We start from the raw sequence: 11,638 nt of genomic DNA on the forward strand, positions 1-11,638 counted from the left end.
AAATCAAAAATATTCAGATAAAAAAATGTTATGCAGTGGTTGATGTGTACTATGTAGTTAGGCCTATAATTGCTGCCTCTGTATTGAACATGCACAGATTTTTTTTTGTCATTATCCCCTAAACTATACAGTATAACAATTATTTACGTAGCATTCATATTGTATTTGGTATTTTAGAAAATCTAGAGATGATTTAAAGATATGGGAAGATGTAAATAGGTTATATGCAAATACGGTGCTGTTTTATATAAGGGACTTGAGCATCCTTGGATTCTGGTGTCCATGGGGGTCCTGGAACCAATCCCCTGTAGATACCAAAGACAGCTATATACAAAATTGGAGAGAAGAGTAAAAGGACCTGGAGTACCTTTCATCCAGCTTCAACCATTACCAGTTGTGAAAGGAGAACTCAGACACAAAACCACTAAGAAAAGAATTAGTACTGTCACTATCTTGCAAGAGAGGCCATACATGAGAACAACTGAGCTCTCCAAAGAATACGAAGGTCTTTAGAGAGAGAGAGAGAGAAAAGAAAAGTTGCCAAGATAGTAGTTTTTTCCTTACATAATTACCACATATCAAGCATTGTCATCAGTCTGTAGATGTCAATACTGAAAAATTAGGAACAAAGTTGTGTGCTTTAGGTTGTTAGCAGCTTACAAGAAGGGCTCAGGTCTTCATTTAGATTTTAGAGACTTGTATTAAACTGGGTGTTTCTGTCTTTTTAAAATTTATTTAAGAATGCCAAGTATTTGGAGATTTTTTTGTTGTTTTATTTTGTTTGTCTTTTTTATGTCTGGTAAATGATGTGCTAAGTCAAATGGCAGCAGGGCAAGTATCATTCCTGCTTGCTTTGCCCCTCCTGGCCAGTTCCTACCCCTTAGGCATAGACTTGACCACATAGGCCTGTTCTGCATGGTGTGTTCTTTCTATTTGGCAAAATTAATTTACATAGGCGCCACAAGAGATGTTTATTAATACACAAAGATTTCCTTGTTCTTTCTCATCTTGCAATAAGACGGGTGAAAAACTGAGAAGCCAGATACCTGAAGCCAAGAAGGCCAATGCTGGTGGCAAGGTTAAGAAGGGTACCTCATGGCCAAGATGCCTAAGACGGAGAAGCCCCACTGCAGCTGAAACCCTGTCCTAGTCTGAGGAATTGGCAGATATTCCCAGTCGGCTAGGCATTCCCAAAAGGCCATGTACTAGAGGAAGAATTCAGTAGCTAAATCAAGGGTTGAAAACAAAAAGGAGAAAGTTCTTGCTAGTGTCACAATACCAGTTGGTAGTACCCGAGTGGCTAAACTTCGCAAAATGCCTAGGTATTATCCTACTGAAGATGTGTCTCAAACGCTGTTGAGCCATGGCAAGAAACCCTTGTCAGCATATGAGAAAACTGTGGGCCAGCATCACTCCCAGGACCATTCTGATGGTCCTCACTGGCACCCCAGAGGCAAGCAGGTGATTTTCTTGAAGCAGCTGAGCAGTGGCCTGCTACTTGTGACTGGACCTCTGTCCCTAAATCGAGTTCCTCTGTGTAGAACACACCAGAAATTCAGCATTGCCACCTCCACCAAGACTGATGTCAGTGGTGTGAAATCCCCACACATCTCACTGATGCTTACTTCAAGAAACAGCTGTGAAAGCCCAGACACTAGGAGGATGAGGTCTTCGACCGAGAGAAAGAGAAATATGAGATTACAGACCAGGACAAGGTTGACCAGAAAGCCATGGACTTAGAAATTCAGCCAAAAATCAAAGCAATTCCTTGGCTCTAGGGCTACCGCTGCTCTGTGTTTGCTTTCACCAATGGGCTTTATCCTCACAAACTGGTGTTCTAAATTTCTTATGAAGAACCTAATTAAATAGCTGATCTGTTTCCTTTGTGTCTTTTTTTCTTTTTTTTTAAATTTTTTTATTAAGGTATTATATGTGTACATATCTTACCATTGCCCCCCCACCCCACTCCCATACATGCCCTCACCCCCCAATGTTTTGCATCCGTTGGTTACCCTTATATGCGTGCATATAAGTCCTTCAGTTGATCTCTTATTTCCCCCACCTCTCCCTAACCTTACCGCTGTCTTTTTTTCTTTTTATTCTAGTCTGCCTGGATATGTGGTTTGACTCAGTCAGTTTAATGGAGTGTTAGCCTCTATGAGTGTGACTAGAGAGGTGGAAACAGCTGCAGTGAACTTCATCAGCATTAGATCTGCATTCTCAACTTCCTTAGGGTCTGGCTTCTCAGCTTTTTTACCCAGTACCTACCAATATAAAATACCGTTTCCCTAATCATCACCAAACAAGTCAGTACTAAAATGTACATGGATGCTCTGGCTGGGTGGTTCAGCTGTTTGGAGTATCATTCCATACACCAAAAGGTTGCGGTTCAATTCCCAGTCAGGGCATATACTTAGGTTTCTGATTCAATCCCTGTCAGGGCGTATATGGGAGGCAACTGATCAATGTTTCCCTTTCATGCTGGTGTTTCTCTCTCCTTCCCTTTCTCTCTAAAAATCAATATAAACATATCCTAGGGTGAGGATTAAGAATATAAAAAATAAAAATAAAATGTGCATGGATATGAAATGTGATGTCTTTGAGTCACAAACTTTCATCCCGTTCAATTATTTAACATCCATTTACCCCCCTCTATTCTCAGCCCCACCCCCATAATGATAGTTATTAGTTTATTAAAGCATAGACAGTAAATGAGTAGTTATTTACCCTCCCTTTTTTTAACCAAAAACCTATTGTACTGTATATACTATTATAGACATATAGATAACAATGTATTTTGACCATTCTATAAAAAGTATCCATTTTTACTGCTACATAGTACAATAGTCCCCTTTTGTCTGTGGGGGGATGTGTTTCAAGACCTTTAGTGGATGCCTGAAATCATGGATAGAACAAAACCATGTATAGATTGTTTTCTCCTATATATGCACACCTATGATAAAGTTTAATTTGTAAATTGGGCACAGTAAGATCAATAATAATGGGACAGTTATCTATATATATAAAAGCCTAAGTGACCGAACGACCAATCGCTATGACATGCACTGACCACCAGGGGGCAGACGCTCAATGCAGGACCCCACCTGCTGGAGAGACCCCACTCATTCCACAGATGCCAGGGAGGGACTGCAGGGGGTTGGCTCCAGGGCATGTCCAGCCTATATCGCCCACTCCGCCTGCCGGCCACCTTCTAATTAATTTCCTTTCAATGTGCACGAATCCATGCACCAGATCACTAGTGCTATAATAAAAGTTATGTGAATGTGGTCTCAAAATATTGTTATTTTAGTCACCCTTGTGATAAGAGATGACAAAACACTTAGGTGCTGAGATGAAGTAGGCATTGTGACATAGCGTTAGGCTGTTGAACAGACAATAACTCAGGAGGACCATCTGCTTCAGGTGATCCTGGATCACTGAGTCATGACAATGCCAATGGTTTGGGATCCTCTACAGCTAAAGTTTGTTTTTACTAACTAGCTGGCCAGCATATGTAGCATGGACACACTGGACAAAGGGATAATTCACATCTCAAGCAAGATGGAGAGGAACTGTGAGATATTTTATCACACGACTCAGGATGGTGCACAATTTAAAACAGGAATTGTTTATTTCTGGAATTTTCCATTTAATATTTTTGGACTGTTTGACTGTAAGTAACTGAAATCATGGAAAACAAAACTGTGGATAAGGACTACTGTATGGCATGCTGTTTTATGGATATTTGGGTTTCCATCATTTGTAATTATATACAACTAGAGGCCCAGTGCACAAGATTCGTGCACTTGTGGTGGCGGGGGGAGGGGGTCCCTCAGCCCGGCCTGTGCCCTCTCGCAGTCCTGGAGCCCTCGGGGGACGTCCGACTGATGACTTAGGCCCACTCCCCACAGTCAGACATCCTTAGTGCTTCTGGCTGAGCAGCACTCGCCCTGTGGGAGCACACTGACCCACCAGGGGGCAACTCCTGCATTGAGCGTCTGCCCTGTGGTGGTCAGTGCATGTCATAGAGACTGGTTGTTCCGTCATTTGGTCGATTTGCATATTAGCCTTTTATTATATAAGATATTGTAGTAAATAGCATTAAGTATGAATAGAGAGCCAATTAGGTAAGAATGGCCTTTTGCTGAATTAAAGGATTTATGCATTTGAATTTCTATCAAAATGCCAAATTGCTCTATAGAGGTTGTACCCATTTATACTCATGTGCAAGAGTGCCAATTTCACCCTGGCCTGGTAGCTCAGATGCTCAGTTGCTTAGAGCATCATCCTGATGCACCAAGGTTGTGGGTTTGATCCTCAATCAGGGCATATACAAGAATCAATCTATGAGTGCATAAATAAGTGGAACAACAAATTGATGTTTCTCTCTATCCCTTCCTCTCTCTCTACCAATATAAAATACCAATCCATTTTTTAAAATTTGTAAAACAGTGCCTGTTTCCCAAAGGCTTCATAAAAAATTGGGTTTTCAGTAATAGAAAAGTGAAAGATGGCTCTGATGTTTGTTTGTTTTATAGTTGGTTTTATTAATACATAATTTACATTTGGTGAAATTCATGATTTTTAGTGTGTAGTTTTGTGACATCGATAGTTATGTAAGCATCACTGCCAACAAAGTTCCTGCATGCTCTTTTTACTTTTTTAAATCTTCACCAGAGGATATTTTCCCATTGATTTTTAGAGAGAGTGGAGGGGAGGGGGAGAGACAGAATGAGAGAAACATCGATGTGAGAGAGACATATTGATTGGTTACCACCTGCAAGGCCCTGTACCGGGCCAGGGATTGAGCCTGCAACCAAGGTATGTGACCTTGATCATAATCAAACCTGTGACCCTTCAGTCCACAGGCTGATGCTCTATCCACTGAGCCAAATGCACTAGGGTAGTGTGTTCTCTTTCAGTAAATTTTTTCATCCACCCCTTTGACTAATGCCATTAGCCTGCTCTCTGTATTTATCAGTCTTTTTCTATTTTGGTTTTTCATTTGTTCGTTTGTTTTTGTTTTTGTCTTAGATTCCACTAATAAGTGAAATCATACAGTATTTGCATGCTCTTTTAAAGTCAGCTCCCACTCCAGGACAACATGAAATGTAACAATATTAGAATAGGAGGTGTGCCAGAAGAGGCAGAAAGGGAGAAAAGGATAGAAAACATGTTTGAAGAAATAATGGCAGAAAACTTCTCTAACCTGGTAAAGGAAAAAGTTACACAAGTTCAGGAGGCAAGAAGAACCCAAACAGGCCCATGCCCAGACACATCATAATTAAATTGCCAAAAATTAAAGACAAAGAGAGAATCTTAAAGGCAGTAAGAGAAAAGGAAACTATTACCTGCAAAGGAGCTCCCAGAAGGCTGTCAGCTGATTTCTCATCAGAAACTCTATAAGCCAGAGGGAATGGCATGAAGTACTCAAGGTAAAGGAAAGCAAGGATCTGAAACCAAGATTACTATATCCAGCAAGGTTATCATTCAAAATAGATGGTGATTCTTTAAGAAGAGGAAGAAGAAGAAAAAGGTAAAGATAAAAATTATGAACAACAAATACATATCTATCAACAAGTGAATCTAAAAATCAAGTGAATAAAAAATCTGATGAACAGAATAAACTGGTGAATATAATAGAATCAGGGGCATAGAAAGGGAGTGGACTGACAATTCTTGGGGGGAAAGGGGTGTGGGGGGTGCGGGAAGAGATTGGACAAAAATTGAACACCTATGGATGAGGACAGTGGGTGGGGTGGGAACCGGGTGGAGGGGAGCTATGGGGGGAAAAAAGAGGAACAATTGTAATAATCTGAACAATAAAGATTTATTTTTTAAAAAATAGATGGTGAAATAAAGGGCTTCCCAGACCCCCCCCCCCAAAAAAAATGGCTAAAGGAATACATCACCACTAAGCCAGCATTACAAGAAATGCTAAAGGGACTGCTCTTGAGAAGAAGAAATAAAAACCTAGGTATACAGAAGTAAAATGGCAATAAATAACTACCTATCAATAATAACCCTAAATATAAATGGATTAAATGCTCCAATCAGAAGATATAGGGTAGCCGAATGGATAAAAAACATGACCCAACTATATGCAGTCTACAAGAGACCCACCTCAAAACAAAAGACACACAAAAGATGAGAGTGAAGGGATGGGAAAATTTTTCAGTGCAAATGGATAAGAAAAAATAGTTGGAGTAGCCTAAACCGGTTTGGCTCAGTGGATAGAGCGTCGGCCTGCGGACTCAAGGGTCCCAGGTTCGATTCCGGTCAAGGGCATGTACTGTGGTTGCGGGCACATCCCCAGTGGGGAGTGTGCAGGAGGCAGCTGATCGATGTTTCTCTCTCATCGATGTTTCTAGCTCTCTCTCCCTCTCCCTTCCTCTCTGTAAAATATCAATAAAATATATTTAAAAAAAAAATAGTTGGAGTAGCAATACTCACATCTGACAAAATAAGACTTCAGAATGAAGGCCATCACAAGAGACAACAAAGGTCATTACATAATACTAAAGGGATTGATCCAACAAGAGGATATAACCCTGGTAAACATATATGCACCCAATACAGGAGCACCTAAATATATAAAAAAAACTTCTAGAGGACTTTAATGGAGAGATCGACAACAACACGGTTATAGGTGGGGACTTTAATACCCACTGACTTCACTGGATAGATCTTCCAGAAAAAAAAAATTAATAAGAAAATAGTGACTCTAAAGGACACACTGGATCAGATGTATTTAATTGACATTTATAGAACATTTCACCCCAAAGAAGCAGAGTATACATTCTTCTCAAGTGCACATGGATCATTCACTAAGATAGACCATATTTTAGGACACAAAACAAGTCTCTATAAGTTCAAGAAGACTGAAATCATATCAAACATCTCAGATCATAGTGGAATGAAATTAGAAATCAATTATAGAAAAAAAAAAACAACCACCCAAAAAACATTCAAACACTTGGAGGCTAAATACCATGTTATTAAACAATGAATGGGATACCAATGAGATCAAGAAAGAAATAAAAAACTTCCTGGAAACAAATGAAAATGAATACAAAACAAACCAAAATCTCTGGGACACAGTAAAAGCAGTCCTGAGAGGGAAGTTCATAGAACAAAAGGCCTACCACAAAAACAAGAAAAATTAATAATAACTATTTAACACTACAATGTAAAGAACTAAAAGTCCAGAGTAAGTAGGAGGAAGGAAACAATAAAGATTAGAGCAGAAATAAATGGCATAATTTAAAAAAATACAAAAACTCAATGAAACCAAGAAAAGAAGTAAACCTGTCATTATTCACAGATGACATGATAATGTACATAGAAAACCCTAAAGGCTCCATTAAAAAACTACTAGACTTAATAAATGAATTTGGCGATGTAGCAGGATACAAAATTAACACCCAGAAATCTATGGTTTTTTTATACACCAATAATGAACTCAAAGAAAGAGAAATTTTTTTAAAAATCCCATTTACCATTGCAACAACAAAAAAAAATTAAGATACCTAGGAATAAACTTAACTAAGGAGGTAAAAGACCTGTACTCAGAAAACTACAAAACATTGAAAAATAAGATAGAGGAAGACAAAAACAAATGGAAGAATATACCATGTTCATAGACTGGTAGAATCAACATCATTAAAATGTCCATACTACCCAAAGCAATTGATAGATTCAATGGAACCCCCATTAAAATACCAACAGCAGGAGAGGGAATAATGGCGGCGGAATAGACAGACGTGTTCCGAGCCTTGTCCCGGAGCAGAAAGAAAGAACAGCTGAGGGTCGCACAAGGAGTGTTTGTTGGCAAGTTGGGGGACAGCTGAACTCCAGAAGAAGGTGGGGGACTGCTAGACGGGTTCCCCTGACCGGGCAGCCCCCACTGCGGCTGGGTCCCCTCCCGGAGCTGCAGGCTTGGACACGGAGTCTGCGCCATCTTGAACCGAAAAGTGAAGCTTACTGGAAGCCTGAGAATCAACAACTGCGGCACCCACGGAACAGCTGCGAGCCCCAGAACAACGCTCCCCAATTGGCGCAAACACACGGGTTCAGAGGAGCTCTACACTCCCCCACGGAAAGGTCAGATTTCGCCTGGGATAAGGTGAGGTCTCTGGTCCCGGCAGGAGAGAGGAACGCGCATTTTGTGGGAGCTGGAGGACCAGGGAAGTCTGGGCCTAGAAAAATCCGTGGCTGTTGGGGCTGGCGTGATCTGTGAATGTGGAAAGGGGTCCTCAGAGCTGCTAACAGAAGGGCTCTCTAAAAAGCAACCCATTTTGATCTGAAGTGCAGGGACACCCTAAGAATTTCAGGCTGCCTAGCTTACGCACAGCCCCGGAGTTCGCCTGGTGCCTAGACTGACACGCAGCCCCGGAGTTCGCACACTTGGGCTTTTTCCTCTTGAAATTCTTGCTTCTGATTACTAAGCAATACATAGGATCACCCAGTTGGGGACACCCTGGGAGACTGCAGGGGAAAGTCGTTTTTCTGGAACCTGGGGATCTGAACGGGGAGTGACCATCGGAGAGCCAGCTCTGAGGCAGCCCACTCCCACAAACCGGTAGTGAGTGCCACAGGGAAAGAAGGCTCTAACATTGCCTAGAGAGGCCATAGATAGACCCGGAAGTCATTCCAGAAACACTGCCACCCAGGGGCTGAATCACAAATTGACTCTTGTGTAATAAAAAATAAAGGAATACGAGAAATTAAGACACACCGCCTGCTTAAAATCAGGACTGGCTTACAACACTGAAGAGCAGTGGAATGCAGGGAACTGCAATACTGTCCGGACTGAGAAACAGGCGTGCCAAACAGAACAACAGAGGAAGTGAATGACCTTCACTACTCCACATTTTATTTTTATTTTTTTATTTTTTTTACTCTCATTTTTTGCATCTTTTACTCAAGAAACTAACTTTTTTTTTCTTTTTTCATCACTTGATTTTACCTTTTTAATTATTACATTTTTATTTTCAATCCGTATTATTACTACTGCTATTTTATCTTTTTTTTATTTTTTAAAGTGTCATTTTATTTTCTCTTCATTTTATTTTGGGATTAGTGTTCTACATTCTATTTTTATCTTTCCTTTAGCATCGTTTTACTCTATCTCAACTCTACCTTTATGCCATCACTCTCTTCCTAACCTTCCCCTTTTCGGTGTCCTGTTTATCTTACCCCTTTCCTGCTTTAGATTTTCCCTATTCTTTCTGTTTACCCCCTGTTAAAATTTCACCCTACTTACATATCTAATCTCCAATCCCCTGCTCCAAGTCCATACAGACCTCTCTCTTCGCTGTCTTAACTATCCAAAAAATTGTTTTTCTCTCTGTCCTTTTGTTGTTGTTCGCTTGAATGTAGATTATATCAAATTTTTATGCTTTTTTGTGAGATTGTTTTGCTTATTCTTCTTTTGTTTATTTTTTTGTTTGTTTTGTGCTTCAGCTTTCCCTTGCCTCACTCAATATTAGTTGGTGTTGTAGTTTGTATTAATCCCCAGGCACTTGTTGCTGGCATTTGCTGGGATTAGTGATTGTTCTATTGGAGTTTTATCCCCAATATATATATAGTCTGTTCCCCTTTCTCTCTTAGTCTCTTTCTTGTCTCTCTTACTTTTTTTTCTTTTTCTTTTTCTTTTTTTTTCTTTTCCTTTTCCCAATTTCATTTTGACACTCCTTTTTTTTCTTTTTTTTTTCTTCTTTCTTTCTTTCTTTTTCCTCTTCTTCTTTCTATCCTATCACCTAATTTGCCTTTCTCTGGGGGTCACCTTTATTGGAGGTTATTAATATCATGAATACATTTCTGTTCAGTGCCTTGTGTGTTGTACCTGGTAGTGCTGTATTTTGTGCCTTTAAATCAACGCAGGAGAGAGAGAACTACATAACCAGACATCCGGAGAAGAGAGATCATGGGGAGACAAAGAAACAGCCCACATATGAAAGAAAAGCAGGCATCACCAGAAAAGGAAGTAAACGAAATGGAGGCAAGCAACCTTCCAGAGAAAGAATTCAGAAAAATGGTCATAAGGTGGCTGAAAAGAATGGAAAACAAATTTGACAATATGAGCAAGAACCAAGAGGAAATGAAGAAGAACCAAGAAGAAATGAAAAATGACATCGCTGCTGTAAAGAACTCAATAGAAAGCACCAAGAGTAGACTAGAAGAAGCAGAGGACCGCATCAGTGAGCTAGAAGACAAGATGGGAAAAAATACCCAAGTAGAGCAACTTCTAGAAAAAAAATTAAAAGGCAGGAGGAGAGCCTAAGGGAACTTTGGGACAACACGAAACAAAACAACATCCGCATAATAGGGGTTCCAGAAGGAAAGGAAGCTGAGCAAGGAATAGAAAACCTCTTTGAAGAAATAATGACAGAAAATTTCCCTGATATAGGGAAGAAAAAACCCACACAAATCCAAGAAGCTCACAGAGTCCCAAGCAAAATGAACCCCAAAAGACCGATGCCAAGGCACATTATAATTAAATTGGCAAACACCAACGACAAAGTAAGAATCTTAAAAGCGGCAAGAGAGAGACAGAAAGTTACATACAAAGGAACCCCCATCAGACTAGCAACTGATTTCTCAACAGAAACTCATCAGGCCAGAAGGGAATGGAATGAAATATACAAAGTCATGCAAAGGAAGGGTCTGAATCCAAGAATACTGTACCCAGCAAGGCTGTCAATCAAAATTGAAGGTGAAATCAGGAGCTTCACAGACAAAAAAGGACTAAGGGAATTTATTACCACCAAACCAGCAATGCAAGAAATGCTAAAGGGTCTGCTGTAAAAAAAAAAAAAAAAAAAAAAAAAAGGAAGCGAAGAAGGAACACAGGGATAAAGAATAGGAATGGTGACAAATAAGCACCTATCAATAATAACTTTAAATGTAAACGGATTAAATGCCCCAATCAAAAGACATAGGGTAACGGATTGGATAAGAAAACATGACCCATATATCTGCTGTCTACAAGAAACTCACCTCAGAAAAAAAGATGCACACAGACTGAGGGTGAAGGGATGGAAAAAGGTTTTCCAGGCAAATGGAACTGAAAAAAAAGCTGGGGTGGCAATACTTATATCTGACAAATTAGATCTCAAAGTGAAGGACATAACAAGAGATAAGGAAGGCCACTTCATAATACTAAAGGGAGCAATCCAACAAGAACAAATAACTCTGGTAAACATATATGCACCCAATACAGGAGCACCCAGATACATAAAAAACCTCCTGAAAGATATCAAGGGTGAGATTGACAGCAATACAATCATAGTAGGAGACTTTAATACCCTACTATCACCATTGGACAAATCCTCTAAACAAAAAATCAGCAAAGAAACATCAATCCTAAATGACTCACTAGACCAGATGGAATTAATTGACATCTTCAGAACATTTCACCCCAAAGCCACAGAATATACATTCTTCTCAAGTGCACATGGGTCATTTTCAAAGATAGACCATATGTTGGGACATAGGCAAAGTCTCTTCAAATTCAAGAAGATAGAAATCATATCTAGCATCTTCTCAGACCACAGTGGCATAAAACTGGAAATCAACTACAATAAAAACAATCCAAAGAAATCAAACACATGGAGACTAAACAGCATGCTATTAA

The 11,638-nt window shown here is 39.8% G+C and overlaps 1 pseudogene across 1 annotated transcript; it reads left to right on the forward strand.

Moving 5' to 3' along the window:
* Positions 1 to 1,314: 1,314 nt before the first annotated feature.
* LOC308233298 (large ribosomal subunit protein eL6-like) lies at positions 1,315 to 1,841 on the forward strand (annotated as a pseudogene). Its single transcript has one exon. The product of its transcript is annotated as a large ribosomal subunit protein eL6-like (transcript).
* Positions 1,842 to 11,638: the final 9,797 nt, after the last annotated feature.

This window comes from Plecotus auritus (genome assembly GCF_963455305.1).
Source record: "Plecotus auritus genome assembly, chromosome: 9".
Lineage (NCBI taxonomy): Eukaryota > Metazoa > Chordata > Mammalia > Chiroptera > Vespertilionidae > Plecotus > Plecotus auritus.